This window comes from Pseudorca crassidens, chromosome 12, assembly GCF_039906515.1.
Source record: "Pseudorca crassidens isolate mPseCra1 chromosome 12, mPseCra1.hap1, whole genome shotgun sequence".
NCBI lineage: Eukaryota > Metazoa > Chordata > Mammalia > Artiodactyla > Delphinidae > Pseudorca > Pseudorca crassidens.
In genome coordinates, this window is record NC_090307.1 from 56,184,610 (window position 1) to 56,195,359 (window position 10,750).

At 39.3% G+C, this 10,750-nt stretch overlaps 1 pseudogene; it reads right to left on the reverse strand.

Annotated features, from left to right (window-relative positions):
• Positions 1 to 258: 258 nt before the first annotated feature.
• LOC137204131 (hsc70-interacting protein pseudogene) lies at positions 259 to 1,885 on the reverse strand (annotated as a pseudogene).
• Positions 1,886 to 10,750: the final 8,865 nt, after the last annotated feature.

Consider the following 10,750-nt stretch of genomic DNA (forward strand, 5'->3'; position numbering starts at 1 on the left):
TCAGAGAAAAACAGAGCTAAGTAATCCAGTTTTACTGCAGCAGTATAAAAATCATCCCTTCACCACAGTGTAAGATTTAAGTGCATCTGCACAAGGGTACAATTATATAAAATGTAGTAAGATTACTGCTGCCCTGACAAGTACTTCCAGTCCCTACGCAGGTCCTACTGCAATACTGGTGGCCCCAATAGTTTCATGGAAGCAAGTCATTAAAAAAAAAATAAATAAAGCAATTAAAAAGACAAGTCAACATGCCTCAGTGACCATATATCGAACTCAAACTTTATATATTTAAATGTTACATTTTCCTCCCACTAATAAATCTTTATTTCACTCAAACTTGAGCAATAAATCTTCCATACTGAAGTATCTTCCTTGCCTAATTAATTCAAAGGAAAAAACCAAAATGATTAGTAAAGAAAGATGTAGGGATTAACACACCCTTTTAATTTGTTTTAAATATTTTTAAGTTTTAAAAATTGTTTAAAATTTTTAATTTCTAGTAAGAAAACATTATCTGAATGAATACCCTAATGGCAAACCACTGTAAAATGTTTCAGCTGCATTTGGGGCAGAGGAGTAGGGATTATCTTCAAAGCACCCCAGCTTTCTTCATGAGAAGGCCAGAGGTACACTGGTTTGTATTATTGCAACATCCATTAGGTGATCTAAGTTGCTTTTCCTTCAGCAGGGGCTTTATTTGTCAGAAGGGCATTATGCTTTACCTCCAAATTTGCCCGACATTTACTGATAAGATTCATAACCTTTGGGTTGTTCTGATATATTGACATATTTCCTGGGTTCTGAGTCACGTCCTGGAAGGCCACTATAACTTCTGGATCCTGTATAACCATACAAGTACCTCTGGATTGCTAAGAATTTCATTGAGCCCAGGCATTCCTGCCATTCCAGGCATGCTCCCTCCCATTCCAGGCGTTCCTCCAAGAAAATTACCAGGCATTCTGCCAGGAAAGCCACCTGGAAAAGAGCCATACTGATCCCCTGATTGTCGTCTGGCTTCTTCCTCCCTCGGAGCTCTCTCATGTTCTTCCCTAGCCTTCTTGACCCTTTCTATTCTTTCCTTGATCTCTCGCTCTTCATGTATTCGCTCATACTTTCTCCTGTGTTCAGCAATTTTCTGGGCCCTTGGTTGAACTTCTTTCAGCATTGCACTAGTATCTTCATCATAATCCAGCTTACAGCCATGGGCAAGATCATGGGCAGCTTCTTCCCAATGGCCCAAAAGTCTGTGTGCTTTCCCTCGCCACTTGTATGGCTAAGCAGAATCAGGATTTATTTCAATAGCTGTGTCACAGTCTCGGAAGGCAGCATTTGGCTTCTGTAATTTGATGAAGACACTTGCTCTCTTGGCATACAGAATGGCCAAACGAGGATTTCGCTTGATTGCGTCTGTCAACAAGTCAATGGCTTTCTGTAGTTCACCATCATTTAGGGCATCAATGGAAGACACTTTTTTATCATTTGCCTGATCCATGATCTCCTCAGTTATCTCTACATTTTCATCTCCCATTTCTTAAGGGGCATCAGGGTCTGGTTCAATCACACCTTCATTGTTAATTTCTAGATCACTTTCCTCACTTGATGGTTCGTCTGTCTTTGTTTTCCTCCTCCTTTTTACCGTTTTTTCTTCCTTGGTATTTTCTTCCAATTTACTTTTATGAGTAACAGGTGGTATTTTACCCCCCATGCTCTCCACCCACTCCCACAGGAAGCACATTTCCTCGGTGTGCAGAACACTTGGATCCTGCTTGCACATTTTCACGAAGGCTCGAAGCTCACTCACTTTGAGGGTGTCTATGATCTGGAGGCAGCGGGAGGCAGCAGGAGGTGGCAGGCGCGGCGGAGGCTGAGGCCCAATCCCAGGCCCAGGTGCTAGCTCAGCGTGACAGCATAGAGGGGGCGGCTGCTGTGAGGCAGAACAGACTAGAACCTCCCTGGCTGCTGGCTCTGCTCACCCAACGGTCTCGTGACCCTGGGTCCTTCTCCCATTCATTCCTACTCTCTGCTGCTTTCCTGCACACTGGCTAGAATCTTCTAGAAGTGTGGCTGTTCATGCTGTTACTTGCCTCTCCATGCACACCTCTCTATGCACGCATTCTTTTTTTTTTTTTTTTTTTTTTGTGGTACGCGGGCCTCTCATCGCTGTGGCCTCTCCCCCCGCGGAGCACAGGCCCCAGACGCGCAGGCCCAGCGGCCATGCCCCACAGGCCCAGCCGCTCCGCGGCATATGGGATCCTCCCAGACCGGGGCGCGAACCCGTGTCCCCTGCATCGGCAGGCGGACCCCCAACCACTGCGCCACCAGGGAAGCCCTATGCACGCATTCTTATATTCACTCAGAACCAGTGCTCTCCTTAGGTAGGTTTATTCCTAGGTATTATATTCTTTTTGTTGCAATGGTAAATGGGAGTGTTTCCTTAATTTCTCTTTCAGATTTTTTGTCATTAGTGCATAGGAATGCAAGAGATTTCTGTGCATTAATTTTGTATCCTGCTACTTTACCAAAATCATTGATTAGCTCTAGTAGTTTTCTGGTAGCATATTTAGGATTCTCTATGTATAGTATGTCATCTGCAAACAGTGACAGCTTTACTTCTTCTTTTCTGATTTGGATTCCTTTTATTTCTTTTTCTTCTCTGATTGCTGTGGCTAAAACTTCCAAAACTCTGTTGAATAATAGTGGTGAGAGTGGGCAACCTTGTCTTGTTCCTGATCTTAGTTTTCACCATTGAGAACGATGTTGGCTGTGGGTTTGTCATATATGGCCTTTATTATGTTGAGATAAGTTCCCTCTATGCCTACTTTCTGGAGGGTTTTTATCATAAATGGGTGTTGAATTGTGTCAAAAGCTTTCTCTGCATCTATTGAGATGATCATATGGTTTTTCTCCTTCAGTTTGTTAATATGGTTTATCACACTGCTTGATTTGCGTATATTGAAGAATCCTTGCATTCCTGGTATAAAACCCACTTGATCATGGTGTATTATCCTTTTAATGTACTGTTTGCTAGTATTTTGTTGAGGATTTTTACATCTATGTTCATCAGTGATATTGGCCTGTAGTTTTCTTTTTTTGTGACATCTTTTTCTGGTTTTGGTATCAGGGTGATGGTGGCCTCTTAGAATGAGTTTGGGAAAGTTCCTCCCTCTCCTATATTCTGGAAGAGTTTGAGAATGATAGGTGTTAACTTTTCTCTAAATGTTTGATAGAATTTGCCTGTGAAGCCATCTGGTCCTGGGCTTTTGTTTGTTGGAAGATTTTTAATCACAGTCTCAATTTCAGTGCTTGTGATTGGTCTGTTTATATTTTCTATTTATTCCTGGTTCAGTTTCAGAAGGTTGTACTTTTCTAAGAATTTGTCCATTTCTTCCAGGTTGTCTATTTTATTGGCATATAGTTGCTTGTAGTAATCTCTCATGATCCTTTGTATTTCTGCAGTGTCAGTTGTTACTTCTCCTTTTTCATTTCTAATTCTATTGATTTGAGTCTTCTCCCTTTTTTTCTTGATGAGTCTGGCGAATGGTTTATCAATTCTGTTTATCTTCTCAAAGAACCAGCTTTTAGTTTTATTGATCTTTGTTATTGTTTCCTTCATTTCTTTTTCATTTATTTCTGATCTGATCTTTATGATTCCTTTCCTTCTGCTAACTCTGGGGGTTTTTTGTTCTTCTTTCTGTAATTGCTTTAGGTGTAAGGTTAGATTGTTTATTTGAGATGTTCCTTGTTTCTAGAGGTAGGATTGTATTGCTATAAACTTCCCTCTTAGAACTGATTTTGCTGCATCCCAGAGGTTTTGGGTCATTGTGTTTTCTTTGTCATTTGTTTCTAGGTATTTTTTGATTTCCTCTTTGATTTCTTCAGTGATCTCTTGGTTATTTAGTAGTGTATTGTTTAGCCTCCATGTGTTTGTATTTTTTACAGATTTTTTCCTGTAATTGATATCTAGTCTCATAGCATTGTGGTCAGAAAAGATACTTGATACAATTTCAATTTTCTTAAATTTACCAAGGCTTGATTTGTGACCCAAGATATGATTTATCCTGGAAAATGTTCCATGAGCGCTTGAGAAGAAAGTGTATTCTGTTGTTTTTGGATGGAATGTCCTATAAATATCAATTAAGTCCACCTTGTTTAACTTACCATTTAAAGCTTATGTTTATTTATTTTCTATTTATTTATTTTCATTTTGGATGATCTGTCCATTGGTGAAAGTGGGGTGTTAAAGTCCCCTACTATGATTGTGTTACTGTCTATTTCCCCTTTTATGGCTGTTAGCATTTGCCTTATGTATTGAGTTGCTCCTTTGTTGGGTGCATAAATATTTAAAAAAGTTAATCTTCTCTTGGATTGATCCCTTGATCATTATGTACTGTCCTCTTTTTCTCTTGTAATAGCCTTTATTTTAAAGTCGGTTTTGTCTGATATGAGAATTGCTACTTCAGCTTTCTTTTATTTCCATTTGCATGGAATATCTTTTTCCATCCCCTCACTTTCAGTCTGTATGTGTCCCTAGGTCTGAAGTGGGTATCTTGTAGACAGCATATATACGGGTCTTGTTTTTGTATCCATTCAGCCAGTCTATGTCTTTTGGTTGGAGCTGTTAGTCCATTTGTGTTTAAGGTAATTATTGCTATGTATGTTCCTATTACCATTTTCTCAAGTGTTTTGGGTTTGTTATTGTAGGTCTTTTCCTTCTCTTGTGTTTCCTGCCTAGAGAAGTTCCTTTAGCATTTGTTTAAAGTTGGTTTGGTGGTGCTGAATTCTCTTAGCTTTTGCTTGTCTCTAAAGGTTTTAATTTCTCCATTGAATCTCAACAATATCCTTGCTGGGTAGAGTAATCTTGGTTGTAGGTTTTTCCCTTTCCTGTCAAATGACACTTTAAATATGTCCTGCCACTCCCTTCTGGCTTGCAGAGTTTCTGCTGAGAGATCAGCAGTTAATCTTATGGGGATTTCCTTGTTATTTGCTGTTTTATGCTTGATGCTTTTAATATTTTTTCTTTGTATTTAATTATTGATAGTTTGATTAATATGTTTCTTGGCATGTTTCTCCTTGTACATATGCTGTATGGGACTCCCTGTGCTTCCTGGACTGATTGACTATTTCCTTTCTCGTATTAGGTAAGTTTTCAACTATAATTTCTTCAAATATTTTCTCAGCCCCTTTCTTTTTCTCCTCTTCTTCTGGGACCCCTATAATTCTTATGTTGGTGCATTTAATACTGTCCCAGAGGTATCTGAGACTGTCCTCAATTCTTTTCATCCTTTTTTCTTTATTCTGCTCTGCAGTAGTTATTTCCCTATTTTATCTTCCAGGTCGCTTATTCGTTTTTCTGCCTCAGTTATTCTGCTATTGATTCCTTCTAGAGAAGTTTTAATTTCATTTATTGTGTTGTTCATCATTGTTTGTTTGCTCATTAGTTCTTCTAGGTCCTTCTTAAACATTTTTGTATTTTCTCCATTCTATTTCCAAGAGTTTGGATCATCTTTACTATCATTACTCTGAATTCTTTTTCAGGTAGACTGCCTATTTCCTCTTCATTTGTTTGGTCTGGTGGGGGTTTACCTTGCTCTTTCATCTGCTGTGTGTTTCTCTGTCTTCTCATTTTGCTTAACTTACTGTTTTTGGGGTCTCCTTTTGCAGGCTGCAAGTTCATAGTTCCTGTTGTTTTTGGTGTCTGCCCCCAGTGGGTTGTGTAGGCTTCCTGGTGGAGGGGACTGTTGCCTGTGTTCTGGTGGATGAAGTGGATCTTGTCTTTCTGGTGGGCAGAACTACGTCCAGTGGTTCTTTTTCGGGTGTCTGTGACCTTATTATAATTTTAGCCAGGCTCTCTGCTAGTGTGTGGGGTTGTGTTCCTGTCTTGCTAGTTGTTTGGCATAGTTTGTCCAGCACTGTAGCTTGCTGGTCATTGAGTGGAGCTGGGTCTTAGTGTTGAGATGGAGATATCTGGGAGAGCTTTCACTGTTTGATATTACATGGAGCCGGGAGGTCTCTCCTGGACCAATGTCCTGAATCAGCTCTCCCACCTCAAAGGCACAGGCCTGACAGCTGGCTGGAGCCCCAAGACCCTGTCAGCCACATGCCTCAGAAGAAAAGGGAGGAAAAAAAGAAAGAAAGAAAATAAATAAATAAAATAATTAAAATTAAAAATTTAAAAATTATTAAAAATAAACAAAAAGTAAGAAAAAAATTTAAAAAAGAAAGAAGAGCACAACCAAACCAAACAACAAATCCAGCAATAACAGGTGCTAAAAACTATACTAAAACAAACAAACAAAAAAGAAAATGGACAGACAGAACCCTAGGAAAAATGGTAAAAGCAAAATTATACAGACAAAATCAGACAAAGAAGCATACACATACACACTCACAAAAAGAGAAAAAGAAGTATATATCTATATATAAAAAATAAAAAAGGAAGAGAGCAACCAAATCAATAAAAAAATCTACCAATGATAACGAACTCTAATTACTAAACTAAGATAAACATAGAACCAGAAACAAATTAGATGCAGAAAGGAAACCCCAAGTCTACAGTTGTTCCCAAAGTCCACTGCCTCAATTTTGGAATGATTCATTGTCTGTTCAGGTATTCCAGAGACTCAGGGCACATTAGGTTGCTTGTGGAGATTTTAGCCTTGCTCCTGAGGCTGCTGGGAGAAATTTCCCTTTCTCTTCTTTGTTCGCACAGCTCCTGGGGTTCAGCTTTGGATTTGGCCCCGCCTCTGGGTGTAGGTCACCTGAGGGTGTGTATTCTTCCCTCAGACTGGATGGGGTTAAAGGAGCAGCTTATTCGGGGGCTCTGGCTCACTCAGGCTGAGGGGGAGGGAGGGGTACGAAATGTGGGGTGAGCTTGTGGCGACAGAGGCCGGTGTGATGTTGCAACAGCCTGTGGCGTGCCATTTTTTCTCCTAGGGAAGTTGTCCCTGATTCACGGGACCCTGTCTGTGGCGGGCTGCACAGGCTCTCGGGAGGGGAGGTGTGGATAATGAGCTGTGCTTGTTCACAGGCTTCTTGTTGGCTGCAGCAGCAGCCTTAGCGTCTCATGTCCGTCTCTGGTGTCCGCGCTGATAGCCATGGCTCGCGCCTGTCTCTGGAGCTCATTTAGGCGGCGCTCTGAATCCCCTCTCCTCGCACACCCCGAAACAATGGTCTCTTGCCTCTTAGGTAGTTCCAGACTTTTTCCCGGACTCTCTCCCGTCTAGCTGTGGTCCACTAGCCCCCTTCAGGCTGTTTTCACGCAGCCAACCCCAGTCCTCTCCCTGGAGTCTGACCTCCGAAGCCCGAGCCTCAGCTCCCAGCCCCCACCTGTCCAGTGGGTAAGCAGGCAAGCCTCTCAGGCTGGTGAGTGCTGGTCGGCACCTCTGTGCGGGAATCTCTCTGCTTTGCCCTCTGCACCCCTATTGCTGTGCTGTCTCCTGTGGCTCCGAAGCTTCCCCCTGCGACCTCCACTTCTCTGCCAGTGAAGGGGCTCCCTAGTGTGTGGAAACTTTCCCTCCATTGCTCTCTCCTAGAGGTGCAGGCCCTGTCTGTATTTTTTTCTTTTTTTCGTTTTTCTTTTGCCATACCCAGGTACGTGGGGAGTTTCTTACCTTTTGGGAAGTCTGAGGTCTTCTGCCAGCATTCAGTAGGTGTTCTGTAGGAGTTGTTCCACATGTAGATGTGTTTCTGATGTATTTGTGAGGAAGAAGTTGATCTCCGTGCCTTACTCCTCCACCATCTTGAAGGTCTATATTTTAGCTCATTTTCTTTATCACTATTCTGTTTCTATTTCATTGCTTTTTATGCTTACTTTTGTTCTTGCCTTCCTTTAGATTAAATTTGCTTATCTTTTTCTTATTTCTTAAATTGAAGCATAGATCATTGATTAGAGAAAATTCTTTTTTTTAAATATAAGCATTAATCCCATAAATTTCCCTCTAAGCAGTTTAGCTAAAACTAACAAAATTTGAGATAATGTGTCCTTCTTTTCACTCAATTTACATGTATTAAGATTTCCTGTTTTCGGTGATTAGCTGTGTGACATTTGACAAATGTAGACAGTTGTATAATCACCACCACAATAGAGATTTAAAATAGTTACTTCACCCCCATAAAGGTCGCATGCTCTTTATTATACAAATCCTCCTAACATCTCCATCCCCTCTCAAGAATTGGTCTTTTGATTGTACGCTTGCAAGAATGTCAAATAAATGGAATTATACAACATGTGCCCTTTTGAATCCAGCTTCTTTCACTTACCAGGATGCATTTTAGATTCACCCATGTTGTGTTGACCAGTTGTTTTTCCTTTTTATTGCTGAGCAGTGTAACTTTATATGGATGTGCCAGTTTGTCAATCCATTCTCTTGTTGAGGGACGTTTGGGTTTTTCTCCTGTTTTGGCTATTGTAAGTGTTCATAAATAGAGTTTTATATTTTTATTATACTTGGGAGTAGAGTTTCTGGGTCACATGATAAGTATAGATTTGCTTTTTAGGAGGTTGCTCTGCATCCTCAACAACACTTGATATTGTAGGGGTTTTTTTAAAACCGTTTTAATAGATATTTAATGGTATCTAATTATGGTTTCATTCACATTTCTTTAGTGACTAGTGATGTTGAGTATATTATCACAGGCTTATTTGCTGAAACACTTGTTCAAATTTTGTCCATTTTTTTGTGGTTGTTTTCTTATTAAAATTTGAGAATTTTTTGTTAATATATTTGAGATATATCTTTTATCAGATATGTGATTTAAAATATTTTCTACCAGTATGTGACTTTCCTTTTCATTTTATTAACAGTGCCTTTTGAAGAACAGATAATAATTTTGATGAAGTCTATCAGTTTTTCTTTAATGAACCATCCTTTTGATGTCATGTCTATGAAATATTTGCCTTAACTAAAGTAATAGAGATTTTCTCCCATGTTTTATTCTAGAAATGTTACAGTTTGGGGTTTTGCATTTGTTTTGCACACATTTTCTTAGCAAGAGTAGTAGGAGAAGGGGGAATTTAAATTGAAGATATTATAAAATAACACACGCTTTGTGAAAAGACTGAATTCTATAGTATCTGTTATAGATAGTGCATCCTCAAATCATGCCATGTAGAAATATATGTTATAATATAAATAAGCTTTTAATTTTGTCAGTATTTGTTAAGATTATTTAAAAGAAAAATAGTGTCAAAACATAATACTGTCCTAGGGCTTGCCTTTCCTCCTGCTTGGCAATATATTTATTTTGGACAGCTGATCATTTTAGTACAAATAAATTTGTTTTGATTTTCAGTGACTATATAATAATACCTAGATTAAATAACTCTCATTTTGATGAACTTTGAGGTTCTTCCTTTTTTTTTGCTATTGCAAATGGTTTTATGTAGTTTTGTCTATTTCTGTGACTGTATCCCTAGGATAAATTTCTCCAAGTGAAATTGCTGGATCAAAGACTATGTAGAGTCCATACACAAATTTCCCAGTTTTTTCCTGTATTATCTTTTAAGGCTCTTTCTTTCTGATCCAAGACTCAAAGTTCACAATTGAATTTAATTTTCTGTCTCTTTTGCCTCTTTTTAAAGTGAACTTGAATATTTAAAGAGCCCAAGCCATTCAGCTCATAGAATGTCACACATTCTGGAATTGTTTGCTGGTTTCCTCATGATCTAATACTGGATAAACATTTCTTACAATAATGCTACATAAGTGATGTATTCTTCTTGATGTCTTATATCAGGAGGTACATAAATGTTAGGTTATCCCACTGTTGGTGACCTTCCTTTTGTTACATTTGGGTTACAATGATGACTGTCAGACCTTTTAATTGCCAATTCCCCATCAGTAATCAACAATCAACCTATGATATATGATACTTTGCTACTATGATAATCTATTTCCCAGTATTCTCTTACCCAGAGGTTTAGTGTCCATTGATGATCCTGGCCTAAACCAAATATTACAATGAAGAATGGTCATTTTCTAATTCTGTCCTACATTTACTAGCTAGCTTCCCTCTTCCTCTTTTTCTTCTTTCCTTTAAAAAAAAAGTATCACTGTAAACAAATTATTTATAGTATTATATTTGTTAGTCATTTGTTAGTCATTTTTGGCTGCCTTTACATTTGTTAGTCATTTTTGGCTGCTGACAGCTCTTGCAAGCTGGCTCCTGGGTCGTTTTGGTGTGACCCCATTAATCACTGAGCAGTCCCTTGCTTTCTGGAACTACAAGCTGTTCCAGGTTCTCCTACTTTTTCTGCACCACACCTGGAACCAGCCATTTTCCCAAGGAGCTCTAGACCATTTCGAGAAGAATCATATTTAGAAAACAATTTCTGGGTGTAATGTGTTCATTGTTACTGATGTGGCATTTTTTATAGATCCTTTCAGTAGGTAGACATGTTACTGAGTGCAAGCTCCTACTCCTTGCTGCATGACAGGTCAGTAAATCCAGAGACACGTGTTGGGGCAAGAAATAGTGATTTTATTTGGAAAGCCAGCAGACTCAGAAGATAGTGGATTAGTGTCCCAGAGAACCATCTTACCTGCGTTATAATTCAGGCGTCTTTTATACTAAAAGAGGAGGGGAGTGTGGCTGGTTGTTGCAGACTTCTTGGTGCTTGCCAGTCACCAGAGGGGGTGTGATAATCCTATGTTGTTGCAGCTCTCCACTTAGGTCTGGTCACAATGGTCCTGTAAACCTCCAACAAGACAATGGTTATTTTCTGTTCTGCAACTTTTTATCTTTATAT